Below are 20965 nucleotides of genomic sequence, written 5' to 3' on the forward strand. Positions count from 1 at the left end.
GGGAATCAAATCTGGGTCCTTAGGCTTCACAGGCAAGCATCTTAACCACTGAGCAATCTCTCCAATCCAGTTGTAGGGTTTTTTTTCTGCCCCAAATATCCTCAGTTTGTAAAATAGAAGGCAGACTACAGTGGCAATAGATAAAGACATCTGAAAAAACTCCAAGCTATGAGTGAAGACTATGAAGGGTCTTCGTCTTTGTACCACCTCAGTAATACACTTTGGTCATTTAGTTAGTATCTACACTGAGTGTGAGATGCAGCTATGAGGAAATCTCATCCAAAAAACTTCCAGGTTACAGTCACATTCCTAGCAGATTTTAGGCAAAACTAATGTATCTGAACAGAAGTGTTAACGAGGCAGGTGAAAATGTGGAGAAAAGGGAGTCACAGATCCCAGAAGAGCCACTCATGAGATGGGGGAGGTAGAGACAAGGAGGCACAGGTCAAAATCCTCAGGCCAGCACAGGAATACTGTATCCACCCCTAAGAGAACCCAGGCCAGTAGAGGAACACTGTGCCCACCACTAAGAGAACCCAGGGCAGTAAGGAACACTGTGCCCAACCTTAAGAGTATCCATGGCAGTAGAAAAACACTGTGCCCACCCCCAAGAGAACTCAGGGCGGTAGAGGAATACTGTGCCCACCCCTAAGAGAACCCAGGGCAGTGGCAATGACAGTCACAGAACCTAGATTTGTAAATGCACAGATGAGAAAGTCGACAAAATGACCATGTGTGAAAGAAATCATGTTAGTTGGAAATGCATTCTTAAAAGTTAATAAAGGTAATGCATTGTACTTAGGTGACATTTATTGATATATTGATAATTTTATACATGTCTACCATGTATTTTGATCATATTTACCCCATTACTCTTTTTTGTCTCCCTCCTACCTTAGGTGACTGTTGCAGTAAGGTTTGCATTGCTGGCAGAAATCACATGACCAAGAGCAGCTTTTACGAAAAAAGCAGTTTATTTTGTCTCAGACTCAAGGGGAAGCTCCATCACAGCAGGTGGAAATGATGGCATGAGCAGAGGGTGGACATCACCCCCTGGCCAACATAAGGTGGACAATACTAACAGGAGAGTGTGCCAAACACTGGCATGGGGAAACTGGCTATGATACCCATAAGCCCACCTGCAACAATACACCACCTCCAGGAGGCATGAATCCCCAGACCTCTCAGTTGGGAACCTAGCATCCAGAACACCTAAGTTTATGGGGGACACTTCAATCAAACCACCACATTCCACCCCTGGCCCCCATAAACTGATAATCATCCATCATGTAAAATGCAATGCATTCATTCCAACTTTAAAAGTCCCCATTTTTTTTTTTTATCAATCCTAATGATGTTCAAACATCGCCATAATACAAGGTCTTTTAACTGAGCCATAATACCAAAAAAAAAAAAAAAAAAAAAAAATCCCCCAAAACCCATAATGGCACAGAACAAACACTCATACTGCAAAAGATGGCACTGGGCATAGCAAAGAAATATTCAACCAATACAAAATTTAAACAGGGCAAACATCAAACTCTGTAGCTCCAAGTCCAACAACTATAGTCAGTGAAAAATCTCTGAGTCCAATAATTCTGACCAGCAACAAGTCTCTGGAGTTCCAATTCTACCCCTCCATCTAGGCTACTCAAAGTCCTGGAAAACTTCATCTGGGGCCGGCTGCTCTCCTTGGCAGCTCTCTCATGGTCCCAGTATCTCCACTGGGTCTCCAGTGCAATCCAGGGTCCATCCTCATAGCTCCACTGGGTCTCCGTGCAGGCATCCAGAAAATCTGCTTCCCACTGCCCATGGCTGTTTCCAAAATACAAGACTGTGTTGCAAATTCAATGCCCTCTCTTTCCTGCATTTCTGTACTCCACAATACCAGGTAGGGTGCCAATTTGTTAATCCGGGGAGTGGGGGAGGAATATAGCAGACTTTGATGAACAGGACACTCCTTGAGCACTCAGTCCCCTTCAAAAGAGTCTACATTCTTCCTGTTGCCCCAATGCAGGTCCACTGGCCCAAACTCAATGGCTGTAATCTCTCAATTGCAGCTGAATGGGCAGCAATTTCACCCAAATATTTCATTTTTTCTGTGCCATATTCCTCTGCTCTCACCAGTCCATTTCTATGCAGTGCAACCTTGCACAACTTCTCAGGACATGGCCATTCCAGCAAGCCTCTCACACAACCTTCTTCTAGCCCAGTCCAGTCAAATCTGTTTCTCACCCTCAGAAGCCAAACCTCACAGTCCATAGTTCTTACTGCATTCAGGTCTTTCAACTCTGACCAGAATAGTCCATCGAGCTGCACTTATAGCACTGCAAGACTTCTCTTAGGCCAAAGTTTCAAATCCTTCCAGATTCCTCTGGAAAATCAGCTCCAAAAGGCCAAAGCCACACAGTCAGGTATGTATCAGCAATCCCACTCCTTGGTACCAACTATACTGTTGCAGTCAGGTTTGCACTGCTGACAGAAATCACCTAACCAAGAGAAGCTTTTGGGGGGGAAAGGGTTTATTTTGGCTTACAGATTCAAGGGGAAGCTCCATGATGGCAGGCAAAAATGATGGCATGAGCAGAGGGTGAACATCACCCCTGGCTAACATAAGGTGGACCATAGCAACAGAAGAGGGTGCCAAACACTGGGATGGGGAAACTGGCTATAATATCCATAAGCCTGCCCCAACAATATACTTCCTCCAGGAGGAGTTAATTCCCAAATCTCCATCAGCTGGGAACCTAGCATTCAGAACACTTAAGTTTATGACGTGTGTGTGTGTGTGTGTGTGTGTGTGTGTGTCTACACAGAAGGAGGGGGAGAGTGGTTGAAACCCAGGACTTTGTGGATGCTAAGTAGTTGCTTAACCACTGAGCTACATTCCAAGTACCTCTAGGCTCCACTTTAAAAATATATATTTATTTATTTATCTATTTAGTAGCGAGACAGAGAGAATGACTGTAGGCACCCTAGGCCTCCAGTCACTGCAAAGGAACTCCAGATGCATGTACCACCTTGTGTAGCTAGCTTACATGGGTAATGGGGAATCAAACCTGGTCCTTAGGCTTTGCAGGCAAGCACCTTAACCATTAAGCAATCTTTCCACACACCCAACGGCCCCCGCCATCCTGCTTTTAAAAATTATTTTCTTTAGTCTCCACTTTTTTATTTATTTGTTTTTAGTGTTTAGAAATAGGGTTTCACTATGTTACCCAGGCTGGTAACCTCAAACTCACTATGTAGTCCAGGCTAGCCTTGTACTTGAAATTCAAGGTGTGTACCATCATGCCTTGCTTAAAGTACTTTTTTTTTTTTGAGGAAAGCCTAACAGCCTGGCCTTTGTTTATGAGAGAAAGAGGGAGAAAGAGAGAGAATTGGCATGCTAGGGCCTCCAGCCACTGCAATTGAACTACAGACGTGTACACCACCTTAGGCACATGTGCAACGTTGTGTGCTTGCATCATCTTGTATGTCTGGCTTACATGGGACCTGGAGAGTTGAACATGAGCCCTTAGGCTTCGCAGGCAAGCACCTTAAATGCTAAGCCATCTCTCCAGCCCTTAAAGTACTTTTCAAAGAAGGTTTCCCTTCACATCATAATAATACTGTGTTAAGCTTTTTTATTTTTTATAAAGAAATTTTGTCTGAGGAGAAGAGAAGCAATAGTATGGCACAGAGACAAAAAGCAGATATTGACCCCAGGATGGGTGTGTGCTGAGCTCTATTCTGTCTTCATTTTCACATGCTTCTCAGGTAGGTTTTTTGCTTTGTGAAATGAGATGGTTAAATGGTCTCTTCTGGCTTTTGGAAATTGTGTGGGGTTGTAAGTGAACAGTTGTCCCTTCCAGATGATGCTACAAAAATCAAGGCTGAGTGCACAAGCAAGCTACTCTTTACCAATGGGTGGATCCTCACTACTGGCACACAGGCCTCTTGAGAGCTAGACTTGCAAACTGAACCCATAGCATGATGAAGAGCCGCTCGCTCAGAGGAGGAAGGGCGTCAAACACAGGACCGGCTGCTCTTCACAGCTCCCGGAATGATGCTGATGCTCATCTGTCATTTACATATTCCACCACTCTTCGTGCTTGTGACGGCATGGAGAGGCCTTGCCAGGTCACCAAGCCTTTCTTGAACATTTTCAGTCTTATGCCCTCTCAGCTGTCAACTGTTCCTAGTCATGTGCTGGGGTAGGAAAAGCTGAGAGCAAAAACCAAGGCAGTCCCTGCCTGATGGCATTCACAGTCTGATGGGAAAACAGGCATTAAACAACAGCTCTGAATGATTTGTTATAAAGTCATGAGCATGCAAAGTGCTGCAAAAAGAAATACCAGGAACTGTAGCAGCATTTACCAGAGGAGCCTAATTTAGTGTTTCAGGCTCAAAACGTGATATTTAAAATATATATATATATATATATATATATATATATATATATATATATATATATAAAATATTTATTTATTTATTTGACAGAGAGAAAGAGGGAGAGAGAATGGGTGTGCCAGGGCCTCCAGCCACTGAAAATGAACTCCAGATGCATGCGCCCCCTTGTACATCTAGCTTATATGGGTCCTGGGAAATTGACCCTGGGTCCTTTGGCTTTGCAGACAAATGCCTTAACTGCTAAGCCATCTCTCCAGCCCTTCAAAAAGTGATATTTTAATTGACCCTCTCAAGGATGAGTTGCAGTTAGATGAAGAAAGAAGAATGTTGTAGACCAAGTAGTAGCCGTAAGAAGGCCTTCTGTTGGAGTCTCCCACAATGCCATTGGGTTTAGCTGAGGTTCCAGATGGCAGCTGGGATTTAGAAGGGGGAATGGTACTCATTCATTTCTTCATTCGTGTATACAATGCGCTTCTTATATGCAAACATAGCAATGCACAAGCACAACTCTCCTCCACCAAAACATCTCTGCCCTATCGGGGCTGAGATTCTAGAGGAGATGGCAGACAAATATACACATGAAATATGATAGTGGTAAAGATGGAAAAGGAAAGTCAGGAAATGGGCATAGGAAGAACAGAAAAGGAAACTATGAAGTGAAGTCACTATCAACAGGTCAAACTTTATTTAGTGAGCTAAGCCTTATTCTTTGTGTATGAGCGGTATGTATTTATGAGTGTGTATATGTGTGTGGCCAGAAGGCCCGTCAGATGTCTCACTTGATCACTTCTACATGTTACTTTTTTTGAGACAGATTTTCTCACTGAACCCAAGGCTCTTTTGGGCTACACAAGCTAGCCAACAACTTGGGGAGTCTCCTGTCTTTTCCTCTTAGAACTGGGATTACAGACATGCACCGCCACACCCAGAATTTTAGGTGGGTGCTGAGGATCCAAACTCAGACCCTCATGCTTGCATGACAAGCACGTTATGCACTGAGTCATCTTTCTAGCCCCTGAAAACTTACTTCCACCCCAGCTCCTCCCTCCTCCATGCCAGCCTCTTTTACATCACATGCTCATAAGCACACACACACAGTCATACACTCCATTCAATTTCCTGTCTCCTTTGTGCCTTGTGCCTCTGAGAAGAGCTGGAAGCACATGGGGCCCCTTTCCAGCCATGCCTCATGAAGGGCAGGCTTGGATAGAGCCAGGGGAGCCTTCTCCCCAGAGTTCAGCACCCTGCAATGATGTTCTCATATCCCTGTCCTATTGTTGATTCTACTGATCACCGATAACAGTGCTAAGCTCGGGGAGAATTACAGAGAAGAGAGTTCCTTTGAAAATTCATGACAATGTGAACTTGAAACATAGTATGCAATTCTGAGCAGCAGAAAAAATTATCAAAGCCCCGCATTGAAAGGATGAGTCATCTCCTTCACCTCTTGTTTCTGCGGACACCTGAGCCTGTCCTTAGGTGACTAAGGTCCTATCTGGGGTCTCAGAAAGGGTTGTTTTGGTCAGGGATCTCTGTGGCCTGTGACCATGTGTCATACTGTTGGCTCCACTTTTTGTCAGTTGTTCATGAGCTTCTCTTACTAGAGGGGTAAGGCCAGCCTCTCACCTTGCCCTTGAATAAAAATAGCCATTTAGTCGCCTGGTGGCCTGGCGAGTTGATTGTCCATGGTAGGACAGCACACTGGATGTCACTGCTTACCCGTGTTCTCGGATCCTCCGCATGTTCACTGAGCTGTGGTCTGACTTGCTGGCAGAAAGGACTGACTGCCCAGTGTCATAATTAATAGGATCATTGCCAAGAACACTGAAGAGACACAGGAGCAGAGCGGGCCTTCTCTGTGGAGAAGCCACAAACACAGGGGCTCCAAGTGAACCCTGGAGGAAGGGGGCCAAATTCTGACAGTCTACTATGAGGTGTAAATCAAAACAAACGAGCTGCTAGGGACCCCAGATGGCAACAGCATCTCCTCCTTCCCGTGTTCCATTAGAGCCCCATTTTGTCTCACCACCGAATGTCTGTAAAGCACGGATTTGGGAAGCAGAGAGCAGCTGACAGAGGTGTCAATAAGCCAATTTGTGGCTTGTTAGAGTGTTACACTTGTTTATCGGCATTTAACGAGACAAGACATTGATGTTAACACAGTGGGAGGGAAGTTGCCCGGACCAATAGTATCCCTTGCTGAAAATTAATTTAGACCCTCTTTCCTTTGTGCCACAAATGGTGGAGCTAATTCATTACCCAAGTGTTGAAATGCCACTGAAGATGAGTTAGGGTAATAAGGGATGAGTCAGCAGCGGCTGCACGAACCCCGGTCCGGCGCTCTTTTGGTAACCTCTAGTAAATGAGACGTCGGGAAGTAATGTTCTTTATGGCAAGGAACGGAACAGCAAGTTTATTTAATTTGGGGGACGAGAGGGCGGCAGGGTTGGGAAGGGAAGACTTTTGGATGAAGAGATTTCTGGAAAACCGTGAGAGCCGGTGCTGCTCTGTATAGCCTAGTTCTCAGCCGGGTGGAAATGCAACCCCCACAGGCTGTGTTTGGGAGCCTGTCAGCCTGAAGAGTCCAGGGGACTCGGGTCATGCAGGCGTCCTCTGGCCTTCCTTACTCCATCTCTGCCTCCTGCCTCCCATTTAGCAGAAATGGGGGCCACGCGTGACCTGGAGGGACTTCCCATTTATCTGCTCCTTGCTGTGTGTTCTGCGGGCCATTCGGATATAAAAAGCTCAACTTCTAAAGACTGACTCACTGGCGAGATGGGAAGAAGCATCTGGCTCCGGGCGTTTACGTGGCCCCCATGCGAACCACCGCAGCAAAGGCGAGAAGGAAGGAGTTCCCGGGCAGGGCTCCTTGGGCTGACTGGCGGAGGCTCCTGCATGCAGTCCTCCATCCCAGGCCAGGGTGTGACAGGGACACCTCTGCCAAGCTGTTGGAGAGGGCAAGGTGTGACTGTGACTGTGACAGCCTTCTGAGGATTGTGGGCTGTGTCATTGGGCCACGTTCTTTAGCCCTCCCTGATGGAAATATTCTCTCCCTGAGGGCAGAGGGAGGCTTGGGCGACTCGAAAGAAACATGCAAGACTCACAGGGCTCAGGAAGCTCAAGACTCACAAGGCCCCTTCTGAACTTCTTTCAGTGAGCAGGGAGAGGGCACTCTGGTGTGTGGCTGCCCGCCAGTTGCACGAGGACACCAGAGATTCAGCTTGCCTGAGTCACCATGCTCCGGTTTTGTAACCCCTCAAACAGGCTCTTGTAAGTAAATCCCTACCCCGTGCTTCTGTAAGTAACTCTTCCCCACTCATGCCCCTATAAATAAGCCCCCACCTCATGCTCCAGAAGGAACCCCTGTGCTCCTATAAGTAGCCCCTCCAGAAGCAAATAATAATGGTCTACTTAGACCAGAGAAGAAATTTTTTCAAAAAGATATTACTGAGGATGGAGAAATGGCTTCGCAGTTAAGGCGTTTGCCTGCAAAGCCAAAGGATCGTGGTTCGATTCTCTAGAACCTGCATAAGCCAGATGCACAAGGGAGCACATGCATCTGGAGCTCATTTGCCGTGTATGGATGCCCTGGCATGCTCATTCCCCCCCCCCCCCCACTTTCCTTCTCTGCCTCTTTCTCTCTCACTCTCAAACAAATAAAATATATTTTAAAAATATTATTTATTTGCAAGGAGAGAGAGAGAGACAGAGAGAACGAGAAAGGGGTAGGGAGCATGATTATGCCAGGGCCTCTTGCCACTTCAAATGAATTCCAGATGCGTGGGCCACTGTGTGTGTCTGGGTTTATGTGGGTGCTAGAAAATCAAACCTGGCCCTCAGGCTTTGCAAGCAAGTGCCTTAACTGCTGAGCCATCTTCCCAACCTCAGGAAGGAGATTCTTAAATATGAGTAGACCAACCCTTAGGAAGGAAAGATTGGCTGTGACTTGGGAATTATCTAAAATGAAAAAAGCCAGGAATGTTTCCTAGGTGAAGTGCTTCATGTGTTAGTCTGGTGGCTGCTGCCTTTCTGCTCTGCCTCAGGAGCTGCTGGTTAAAGCTCAGTTTCACACGCAGAAGCCCTGGAAGAACATCTCCTTCCCCTTCTAGAGCCCTTGTCCCATTTCTCCCCATCCTTCCATCATCCCCAAAGAAAAACTAACCCTGTAACCATTAGAGACTCATTACAAACTAACCCTGCATCTGATAAGGACTCATTCCAAACAATAGATCTGGAACACCCCTTGGACTCCTCTGCCCACTCATGATAGGAAGAGAGATTTCCAAATTAAAACCTACAGGGCCCAAGGGCAAAAGCATGGAGGGTCTTTGTTCGTGGATCCTCGCCTGTCTGGAGATCCTGCCCTTTCACACCTTCCGACCTACTGACAGGGCCAAGAGCTCACCCAGCATCCCCCTGGCCCTGGAAAGGTAGCATGTCTTTGTCCATGTCATAATGTCAGTGCAGGTCCCGGCAGCTTGAACGTAAGTTGTGTGGGTATAAGTGCCTTGTTGAGTCATTTTTTTTTTCTCATGAAAGGCAGCCATTCCCACATTTCCAGTAAGCATGGTTGGCATACAACACAGAACCTCCTCTTTGCTGCTGCTGGTATAAGTGGACTCACCCTGGCCAGGATCCCTGCTGCAAATGTGTGATTACAGGATTATAAAGGTGATGGAAATAGTAATCATGCCTGTTTTCATACAGAGCCTTTCCTCAAGGGACCCTAAATGGCTCTGTTCTTATTCATCCCTTCAAGGAAAGGGAGCCTAGGGGCACTTTTATAGATGGGCAAATGGGGTCACAGAAATGGTGGCATAGCAAGCTGCTTCAGGACACCCAGCTCATAGGCAGCTTCCAGCTTGGTAGGAAGGAGCTTTCAAAATAAAGTTTAGAGCCTGTCAATCACCAGGTTGCCTGGTCACCAGACTGGGTCTGGGATTGGGACATTATCGAGAACTGTGGGTAAGCAGCTTCTGGGTGAACTCCAAAGCACGGGAGGAGAGCAGCCCAATAGGCAAAGAATTTGGCAAGTCTACCTTGGGAGCTGGACAGACATCCTGACCGGAGGTCGGAGTCAGGGAGATCCAGCAGACACTGTATAGCTAGTGAACAGAACATAGCAAGTGGGGGTCTGGAAATAGGTACACCACAATGGCTCAGGGTGGAGGCTCCAGAGTATGTTCACGGGAGCTTATAGAGAAAAGAAAGACCCATAATTTCTAAGTCTAATTTGGAGAGCCAATGACTTGACTGGGGTTTTATATACAAGAGCATGTTTGGGGATCACTTCCAGGAGCATGGGGTGGGGGTTACTTATTCCAGTGACTCAGGCATGAGTCAGAACTGCAAGGTGGGGGTCTGGCTCAGAGGAGTTAGCAGGTAAGGAAGGTAATCCAGGGAGCCCAGCATGGGGACTGAGCTGGGCAGAAGTCCCCACCACAGCTACATTAAAAAAAGGCCAAGGCAGGCCTAGCAGCCATATCGATTGGCTCTGAGTCACCAATACCACTGTTCGAGTCATGTTGTGAAAACAGAGGTCTGGTTGCAGCATCCAGAAGCTTATTGCTCTGCTCGAAGGTCAGAGGAAAATAGGAGGGACATTGCAAAGGTCATCTAAACCAAAATTTTGTCTTCCATGTAGCATGCCAGAGGTAGTCAGGCATCAGGGCAGAAGTCCCGTGTCTACTTCAGAGCCTGCCCCTGCTTCACCCTAGAACCCATGCCAAGTAGCTTACCTTAGACCTGCCTCAGTTTCTCCACTTCACGAAAAATTAGTCCTTCTATAACTCCTCTTTCACGTCATTACTATGAGGAACACATGAAGTCACTTTGGAATACATAGAACTGTAAAGAGGATTGTCACTGTTACTGATGTGACACAGCAGTGCGTCTCTCCAAGCAGAACCTCCAAAGGCTGATGTGACAGTTTGAGGATGACCTACTCCTTGTCTCTTTACCCAATGCCCCATTAGTAGACACACCCCATCATCCCTCAGCAGACACCTCTGAAATCTCAGAGGAAGGTAGAGCTTCTCACCCATGGGTGATGTCACCTGCCCATGATCACATTACAGTCAATAGTGGAGCCCGAAAATGGTGCCTGGTGCAAAGTGCTTCCTCTTCCTCTTCTTCTCTTCCTCCTCTTCTTTCTCCTCTTCTTCCACCTCCTCTTCTTTTTTTTATTATAATTATTGTGATTACTATTATGATCCCAGCTATACAATACTATGCTATTATTATACTGTTATTATTCTAGCAATATATTAGTTCTATTGCTAGTACTATTCCAGCTATATGCCAGGGAGTGAAACTTGGGTAGGCTTGCAAGCAGTCACCCTTAACTGCTTCGACTAAGCAAATCATTTAAACTTTGCTAGAACGTTTGGCATGAGAAGCAGTGAGGGTTAAAGAGAGAAGACGTAATTAATATCAAAGGGCATTTTGAGATGATCTAACATCACCTTAAATGCCTTCTCTTCCAGGAGCTGACCAGGTACAGTGTCATGTGGTCGTGGTTCCCCTTGCGTTTCCTTCCACCCCCACCATGCCAGAGGGAAATCGCTTCCTCACTTGTCTTTCTCCCCTTCTGGACTACAGGTTCCTTTGAGAGTAGAGATGAAGGGTTTCCCAAAGTGAATCCAGGTGCACAATATTAACTACGTAAAGTTGTAGTGTTCTTTTATTTTAATTGTGTAGGGGGCGTGCATGTTGTGTAGGAGGTGGACCGTGTGTGTGACACAGCGCACATGGAGAGGTCTGAGAACACGCTCGGCTGTTTGCCCTCTCCCTCTCCCCTGCCTCAGACAGGTCTCCCTTGTTGTTATGTTGTTTTTTTCTGCTTTGCTTCATGTGTGTCAATCTACCAGGCCCACCAGCTTCCTGGTTCTCTGGCTGCACCTCCCATTACCTTAGGTGCATTGGGATCACAGACCCACTTTGCATGTGGCTTTTAATTGGGCACCTGGGAGTGAAAAACAGACCAATAGGCTCGTGAGCTGTTGTCTTTAACTGCTGACCTATCTCCGTAGCCCCAAGTTGGAGGTGTTCTTAGAGTCCAGCAATCTCAATCTACATGACTTTTCTTGGAGGCCCCAGAATGCGTTGAGCCTATAACCCAGAAAGTAGGAGGCCAAGAACTAAAAATCTTTGATTCTCATTCCAGTTATTCTTTTGTGTGTTGTTGTTGTTTCTTTGTTTATTTGTTTGAGACAAGTTCTCACTCTACTGTCCAGGCTGACCTTTGAACTATACAATCTTCTTGCCTCAGCCTCCCAAGTGCTGGGATTACAAGTGTGAACCACCATGCCCAGCTCCAGTGTTTTTGTTATTTAACTTAAAATGTTTTTATTTTTTTTATCTGAGATGGAGGGGAGAGAATGGGTGTGCCAGGTCTCTAGCCTCTGCAAATGAACTCCAGACACAGGCGCCCCCTTGTGCATCTGGCTTACATGGGTACTGGGAAATTGAACCTGGGTCCTTAGGCTTTTCAGGCAAGTACCTTAACCACAAAGCCAACTATCTAGCCCTTCTGTTGTTTTATTTAGAGGCTATATGGCTCTCCTCAGGCTGCTTGCCCTCTTTAAGCTCCAGTTTTTTCATTTCTAAAATGAGGGTGAGAAGCTATCTGTGGAAGACGATTCATTAATAGCTATCCAAGTTGCCAATGGAAAAACCCTCTGACCAAGCAATTCCCTTCTAGAGATTCATCTTGCCATGGGGTACACACAGCCTACAGCTAACCTTGCCCACTACTCACTGTGGCTTTATTTGTAAAGTTTAACAGTTGGAAAAGACTTAAATGAGTATGTTAAATAAACTAATTTCTATAACTCAATTTAAGGCAGCAGCCGAAAAGAATGATGTAAGTATATGTATTATGTTATAGAATATGCTCAAAAGGATATTAAGTGAAAAATAGAAGGTGTATAACAGCATGCAAAATACGCTTTCTTTCTATGGAAGATGGAGAGAATATATATGTGTAGATTTGCTTATATTTGCATAAAATATCTCTGGAGGGTTACTCAGGGAAATGATGACATTTGGTTGAACCTTGTGGAAATAAGGAATGAAGAAATTCAAAGCATGGCAAAACAAAGGAAGAAAAAGGATAAAAATGCCTCGGACTCATTCACGTGCTGTGAGAAGTATACAGAGAGCAATGCACGTGAGCTCAGGGCGTGGCCAGCGCGGGCGCTCCCAACACGGCCCTGACTCACTCCTTGCCTTTGAGTGGGAAACGAGTATCTTTCATTTCTATTGCGATTCTGTCTTGACCACCCATAGTAAATTCCCAGCACCACTTTCCAGCAATGTTTAGATAAAATATTTCCAATTCTCATTGCCAGAAATCTCTGGAGAAGTAGGGAAGGCAGCAGAGCTTTGTGTAAGTAGGCCTGGAAGGACCCTAATCATGCCTGGTCACGGGTCCCACAGTCAGAGTCCAAGAGCTTTACAGCTTCAACACCTGCAAAGACTTGATGACGCAGGCCCGGGGGAGGACCCAGGCAATCCTGCCTCTTTATCTAGCAGAGTCTCCTTGATTCCTTTGCTGGTTCTTTCTAGGGTTTTATTACTTTTAGTTAAGAAAGAGATTGGGCCCTAGAGAAACTAATGGTGAGTTACTGACAAAGACATCAGGGCTAGTAGGAAAGGCTTGAAATCCCTTCCCTACAGATGCTGAAATCCTACAATTAGTCATTCGTGTATTAACATGGCTATCAACACTCAGATCAGCCCTAAATTTAAATCTTGTGGGCAAACGTAATATGTTTCGGAAGAATTAGTCTACAAAGAACATTTATTTTGTTCATCCATTCTATGATTAAGTGCTTATTCATGCCAGACACTATACTGAGTACCTGGACGTATGGGCAAATAAAGCTTCCACTGACTTCCATAACAAATAAAGCAGTAATGGCTAGCACCTTCTGAGTATTGGCCACATGACAGGCACTCCGCACAGCTCTTTGCCTGCATTTCCACCGAGTTCTTATAACAAATCTGAGGTAGATAATGTCATCTTCATTGGTTGACTGGGGAGACTAAGGCACAGAAAGGGTAAGTTAAGTTATCAGCCAAGGTGTCACAGCAGGCAAATAGCTCAGCTGAAATGTAAACTTTTTATCCAGCAGACAGTTTTCTAGGACGAGGCCATAACCAGGAGTTATAATCATTGGAATGTGGAGAGAAGAAAACTGGTTCAGGACGAGACACCAGTTCACCCATCGGCCAGTTCTTGCCTTAGTGACACTGGGAAGAACTCATATCGACATGGGATTTGAGGAGACAGAAGAGATCCATCAAATGGATATGGAATTTGATGAGAAGCAGGCAGGGTGACAGGTGTGTCTAGTCAGTAAAACAGGTCAGCCTAGGGGAAAATAAAAAAACAACCTGGAGGTGAGTCAGGAGCCTGTGTGCCATCAAGAAAGCAAGTTTTACCCAAAACTAACAGGATGCTTGGGACTTGGGCATTCCAGAAACAACGGGGAAGAGGAGAAATAAGTCTAGCATTTGTATTCATGTGTAAATGGACCATACTAGCAAGGAGGAAGACAGACTCAAAGGATCTGGCTTCATATAATAAGCCAAACGGAGAGTTAGACAGGAATGGCCTGCAAAACCCAGTAGCCAAGTTGGCCAGAACTAAGAGCATGAAGCCTCAAGCCTGGCTGAGGACCCTCAAACTCATCTTAAGTGGTTTGGAGTCTGACTCACAGGCTCGAGACAACACAGCACACTGCATCAGCTGCTCAGGGGACCCTTGTCTTGTCTCTTCCTCGTGAAAAGTCTGCACATGCTATTGGGAGGGGGCAGGGGAGAGCGTTCCTTTCTAAGCTGCTTCTTAGGACATGGAATTGAGGCCTGAATAATAACTTCATTCCCTTTCTAAGTTCTCGACAGCTCTCCCTGGCTGGAGTGGAAGTTGTGTGCTTGCGGGGAAAGGCCAGCCTCTAGCCTCTGGGCTGGATCTTCTAGGAACTAGGCTGCTAAAACTGGCAGCAAGGAGAAGTCAGGGAGTGGGGCTAATATAGACACACCTGTCGCCATGTCACTCTCAGAAGGAGACCTGTGGTACTCATTTGAGTGCTAAGAAGGGAGGGGGCGGAGAGTTGAGCTTTAGTCTTTTCTAGAAGCAAAGGAAGCCTGTTTTCCCCCTCCCTGATTAGCATTTTTATTGCATCCCTCCTATTTGCTCTGCCTGCTCATAATTAAATACTGCCCGTGGTGTCTCGTCTATTTTGGTAATGTGCTCTTGGACACCAGTGAATTGGATTTGAATTTGCTTTATGGACTCGCTCCTTGGATAGAAAATGGGGCTGAAGTTCAGCATCTTCCTGGCAGGATGGGTCAGCCTCGGGAGCGTGGCTAACAGTGAGGTCAGGAGCCTCCTCACTGTAATGTCAGGATCTCATCTTGATCGATGGAAAATGAAAAAATAAGTGCTAAGTCTTATTCTCAGAGCAATCCCTGTGCACAGTCAACCAGGACTCAAGGCAGATGTCTCCATTCTGCTTAGGAAGGCCAAGACCCAGAGGCTGACCACAATCTGGAAGGTTACAAGAGAACAATGGGGAAGAATGATGAGATTCTCCAGGAGGAAGACTCTAGACCTTGTACTCAGAACACCAAGCAAAGCCCCAATGCTGGCTCCCGTTCCCATGCTGTTTGTTCAGATCACCACTATCCTTTTCATGTGACCTTTAGTTGTGGCCACAGTCAAGGCCAGCCCTTCTCTTATGCCATTATATTCCCAGGGCCTGTTTCCATGTCAGTCCTCCAGCATCCTCCCTCCCCACCCCCCCTCTCCTGGCCTCAGTAACACCCATTCTATTTCTAAGGAATTGGCTGGTATGCTCTACCTTCCTCTGTATTTGTAGTGTTTACCCAAAGCCCAGTGGTCTCTGCTCATCATGTCAAGCTTGGGCCACAATCAGGAATGGGTGAATTTGATACGTGAACCTCCTCAAGTGCTGGTTTGATACACTTAACCAGTGTGCCCTCAACTCTGCAGCATCAACCAGACTTTTGGGAACCTGTGAGACATGCAAACTCCTGGGTTGCACTAGTGAATCAGAAACCAGGGATAGGGCCCCATCAGTAGAACCTAACCAGACTCTACTGACCACCATGCACTCTCACTTTCAAGAGCCCCCCCCCCCACTCCAGATCTCCTTTCCACAACTCATCCCCAGCAGTATTTTTGCTAAAAACCCATGCATGCCCTCTGTGAACTTGCCTTCTCCCACTGACCATGGACTCCAGGCTGCGCCTTTGTCTGCCTAAAAGACACTGGCTGTTCTACCTTGCCTCCTCACATTCCTCTACCTGCCTCCTGGGCAGTGTGGTAATTCCCCAGACTTCAGCTCTCACCTGTATTCTGATGGATACTGCCCCCCCCCACCAAAATCTAGAAGTTCACTTTCATCCCTCTATCATGCACTTGACTTTGAATATACCAACCATATAATTTGCTTATACCAAATGGAAATCCCCAAGTTGATGTCTGGAGTCTCTGATCTCAGTTCCTTTCCCACCCCATACTTTCTGCTGCTTCCCACCCTTGGACAGGTGTTTCTTCATTGCTAGCTCGATAGCCCTGGTTCTAGCGTCCATGCCTCCCGCTTCTACCCACCCTTCTCATTGCTGCCAGTGCTGTTTCGCTAATACACACTGCACACTGCTTTCGTTGAAGGGCACCTGATTGTCTGCAGGGCAGACCCCAAACTGATCTAGAGGCTGTCCTCAGAGGCCAACACAAGACAGAATTGTGGAGAAATTCTCGTTCCATATCTTTCTATCCCCCTCTCTGCTGCCTTCACTCCTTTCTGAACATGGACCCCGACACTAAGCATATTGGGGACGTGGCTACTGGCCACGGAGAACCCTTTGGGGCCATCCTCCATTGCTCAGCAGCCACTCAACAAACACTGAGAGCTGGCTGTATTCTGGCCACTGCTGCTCATCTTCTGATGCAGGGGTTGCTCTGAGGGCAGCTAGGCATCCAATACCACAGGAAACGCCCCCTAATGGCAGAACGACTGGCCTGAGGCAGCCTGCCCATAGGGGAGCCCCGGGGACTGTGGGAAATTCTCCTGTTTTCCTTTCTCTGCTGCTGGGAGAGCCGTGTAAACCCAAGCTGCCAAGCCCATGGAGAGGAAGCAGAGGGTCTCCGGACAGAGCTGTGGTGGGACGGGATCATCCATTTGGGGAACTTGAGGGATAACTTAGACTCATTTCTTCAACCAACCTATAGCAGGAAGAAAGTTCCACACCTAAGACCAGCAGCAAGGGTGGGAGCCCAGGTCACAGAGCCCAAGAGTGAGTAGGAAGGACATACCCTTCCCCGGCCACCACCGCTGGGCCTGGCTGCTGACTGTTGGCAGGAAGGTTGCATTAGATTAGACGTGGCTGCATGTTTGCATGGCTCCGTCTTTTCATGAGAGCTGGATGAAACTAATAGCAACAGCAACAAAATGTTGGGCACCAGGGTCACGCAAGGGGCTCTGAGAAGCAGTGATGACCGCAGCCCAGCCGAGACTCCTTGAGAAATTGCAATGCAGAAGCCGGGCGTGGTGGCGCACGCCTTTAATCCCAGCACTCGGGAGGCAAAGGTAGGAGGATCGCTGTGAGTTCAAGGCCACGCTGAGACTACAGAGTGACTTCCAGGTCAGCCTGAGCTAGAGTGAGACCCTACCTCAAAAATCCAAGAAGAAAAAAAAAAAAAAGAAAAAGAAATCACAATGCAGGGAGGACACACAGGCAATACAAAGGGATGTGTTCCACAACTCCCACAAGCCATGTGCTCTAGAAGCCCAGCTCTTGGAAACGAAGGAAGGGGGGGTGTTCTTGATAGAATGGTTCCCACTGATCTAGGGAGGAGAGGTTCTAAGTGAGAAGTCGTTATGCACCAAGGCCGGAGCACAAGCATACTCAGAAGGGCGACTGCCTGGCTAGTGGCTAGGCGAGCAGGCCGAGCAGGGACAGTGGAGAGACACAAACCAGGCAGAAAAGCCTGGGAGTTCCTGGGGTACCAGTCCCTTTACTTTCTTGCCCTCAACCCTAGACTGTGCCCTTCCAGGCTGCAGGCAGACAGAAGTAGACAGACTAGCTTGGAGACAACTTTAAGTGAATTCAATTACCATAGCAACCAAAACCACCAGAATGGAGATTAGGCTCCAGACCATGCTGGCATCCAGAGAAGCAGCCATCTGAAGGCCACTGCTGAGACCACGGGGAAGACAAGAAGCCTCCCGGGTAGTTTACCCAGCATCCCCCAGTTCACCCAGACCGGTGGGACTCAGCTAGGCTCTCACCCAGCCAGGAGTAGGCTCCCATCCCTGCCAGTGCGGGAAGACCCTGTTGAGGGGTTCAAGCAATGAGGAGGCACTGGGTTCCCTTACTTCACAGGGTGTTCACCTATGGGTGGTCCCAGGAATGGCCTGCCTTTTCCACCTCGCTGCCGTGTGGAGTTGCAGAGTAGGAAGAACTCCAAAGTCAGACTCTAGGGTCTCAAATCCCAGCCCTGCCAAGTGATCTTCACCAAATTGTCCGTCTTTTCATCTGCTTTGTGGGGGATGATAGAGCCTGACACACAGGAGCGTTGCAAGGGTTGAGAAACAAACACAGAAGAAAAGGCCCAGCACGGGGGGTGTGGGCCACAGTAAATGGCAGGCAAGGGTTTGCTGTCACTGTCTCACTGAGGCTGTTTATTAATTTTCCATAGTGATGATTCCAGACTCCAGTTCTCCTGACCTTTGTCAATTACCTGTGCATGACCACCACACTGTGTCAGTTGGGAGGCAAGCAGAGGCGTTCCCCGAAGTGACTCCTCACAGTCAGTTCCTTCCTGTTCCAGACACCACTCAGAAGCCCAGAGGGCCGCAAATGACTGAGGCCTTCATGTCTCAGCATCCCGTTTGGGCCTGCCAGTTGTGGTCTGCCTGAGAAATCTCTGAGAGGACAAGTCCAGATGTTTGGTGATCTCATTCACTTGCTCCTATACCCGCAAATGTATTTTTAAAAAGCCTCTATACCTCATCGTCTGATCAGTAAGTGCTGGAACCTTCAAGAGGTAGGACCCAGTGGGAGATCCCTTGTGTGTGTGCGTGCACGTAGAAGCCAGAAGTTGACATTAGGTTTCTTTCTCAAATCACTCTGATCTCTGCTTTGTTTACTGAGGGTGAGTCCTCACTTGAACCTAGCTCCCCCACAACTCTACCTTCTGGGCACTGGGATTACAGGAGGGCTGCCTCACCTGTCAGGCATTTATGTGAGTGCTGGGGATCTGAACTCCACTTGAAAGCACTTTATTCCCCTGAACCATTGTCCTGTGAGCAGATTTTTCTCTGCCACATCCTTCTGCCCTGATGTCCTGCCCCATCACAGATCCAAAGGCAACCAGACTAAACAACTATGAGCTAAAATTCCTGAAACTGTGAGCCACAATCAACTTCTTCTTGCTGTAAGTTAATTATCTCTAGTATTGGTTACAGAAATGAAAGGTTGACCAACATGGCAATTGTGTGATCATCTTGGTACAAAAGCATAGCAACCCTCTGTGAAAGCAGAGCCCTCCCCTGTAAAGGAGGGGTAACATAAAAACCAATCCAGATAAACATAGGCATGCTCATGAGAACCGAGGGGAAAGCGGGCATGCCTTTATGGCCTTGTCTCCTATGTGCATGGGCTTTATTTCCCAAGTGACATGCAAGTGTCGAGAAGACAAAGGTGACCTTCTTCAATAACATAGAGGCGGGTGAGGATGCACCATGGTCCTCCAGGGGATGGGCTCGGTCATGCCTCCAGTGGGTTTTGAACATTAGGGAGGAAGCAGACCTTATCCCAGCTGCTGGGTTTACCAAGACAAATACTCCAGGAGTTCAGCTTGGCAGCAAAGAAAGAACTCAGAGGAACACCACACGTGGAGAGAAGTATGTAGTGAGGATACAGGGAAGAAGAGCTAATCCACCCAGGGCACTGGGGCTGGGCACTGGAGAAGGCCTGTATCTGGATCTCTTGGATGAAGGGAAGAACAGTTTCCCCCCATGGAAGGAGGAGTGCAGGTACAGAGAACAGCAGGTGCGAAGAGGAAGTGTTAAAAGCTTGCTGTGCTGGCAAAGGTGAGGGGTTTAGGGGTACGATGTATACACACTGCATATGCATATGTGCACGTGTATATGCATGTGTGCATCCGTGGAAATGTTGGGGACAGAAGAATGGTGAGGGATGAGACCCAAGAGTTAATCTCTCCTTATCTCTCTAGCAATCAGCAGTTCTCTAAGCCTCTGGATAGTGTGGCCTGTATGCTTGGATTTGTTCAGCTTTATTTGGAAAATTCTTTTCCCTGAAGCCAAAGGCATTGAGCTTTAGGTTAACCCCAGTCCCTTGCGGAAAGTCTGCTTTGTTCTTGGGTCTTGAATGGCCCAGCTAACTGCTTCCTCCAGCCCAACATAAGTAGCCCTGGCTGGATAGGATTCAGAGAACTCTGTCCCTTCTCTCTTCTGGGGGGGAGGTCTCACTATACTCCCTGCAGCCTGTGTTTTGCATTCTCATGCCCAAGACTGGCCTTGACATCTGCCCAGGCAGCACAGTCTGAGCTGGACCCGTTCTGTGCTGCTCCAATCCAGCCAACCAGAGTCCTGACTACTTTTACCTCCACCATAGCTCTGTCATGCATCACTTGTCCATCTGCAGTACCACTGCCCTCATTGAAGCGCTCATCAACTCTCTCCCGGAGTGCTACAAGAGCCCGCTAATTGGTCCCCCTGCTTCTAGTGTGGACCTCCTCAAATCTATCCTCCACACTGCTGAGCCAGAGTGGGTTTTCAAAACAAATCTGATTGTACCATGTATACCTCTGTCTGTGTCTTGGGCAGGTCCCCTGTGGCCAGCTCCTCCTCTGCCATGGAAAACCTCTGTGGACTGGCTTGCCCTGCTGTGCCCTACCCCATGCCCTGTTATCTTTGCCCCTCCTGGCGCTCACATCATCCCAGTTCTTGCTTCCTAACTAGACTCAGCTCAGGTATCATCTCGCTTCTCGGATCTCTTCGTCTGGAATAAGTGCCCAGCAGCAGTTGTAGGGCTCAAGCCCGCTTCCAGGCACATCCCTAACACACGAACTAGCTCCACCCCTGCTGCAGCCGAGTGATGCCTACCTCTGATTCCCCATCTGAAAACTGGAAGTAAAGATAGGTTTGCAGGGCTGGAGAGATGGTTTAGCTGTTACGGCACGTCCCTGTGAAACCTACGAACTCAAGTTCAAATCTCCAGGTCCCACATAGCCAGACACAAAGTGATGTTCACATGCAGTATCACACGTGCACCACAAGGGGGCAATTTCGTCTGGAGTTCGTTCTCTGTGGTTGAAGGCCCTGGCCTTCAAGGGATTGTTTTGAGAATCTGTTAGCCTAGCACCACTTCATCCCTCAGTCTTCATTGACTCTCCTGCGGCGTCTGTAATAAAGCTGAGCACCGGGTCAGTGTGCAAACTCACTGCCTGGCCTTCCTCTTTAAACCATGCGCTCTGCTGCCAGAAGGCGAGACCTCTAGCTTGCTTGCCAGCATA

The sequence above is a fragment of the Jaculus jaculus genome, chromosome 19, assembly GCF_020740685.1.
Source record: "Jaculus jaculus isolate mJacJac1 chromosome 19, mJacJac1.mat.Y.cur, whole genome shotgun sequence".
Lineage (NCBI taxonomy): Eukaryota > Metazoa > Chordata > Mammalia > Rodentia > Dipodidae > Jaculus > Jaculus jaculus.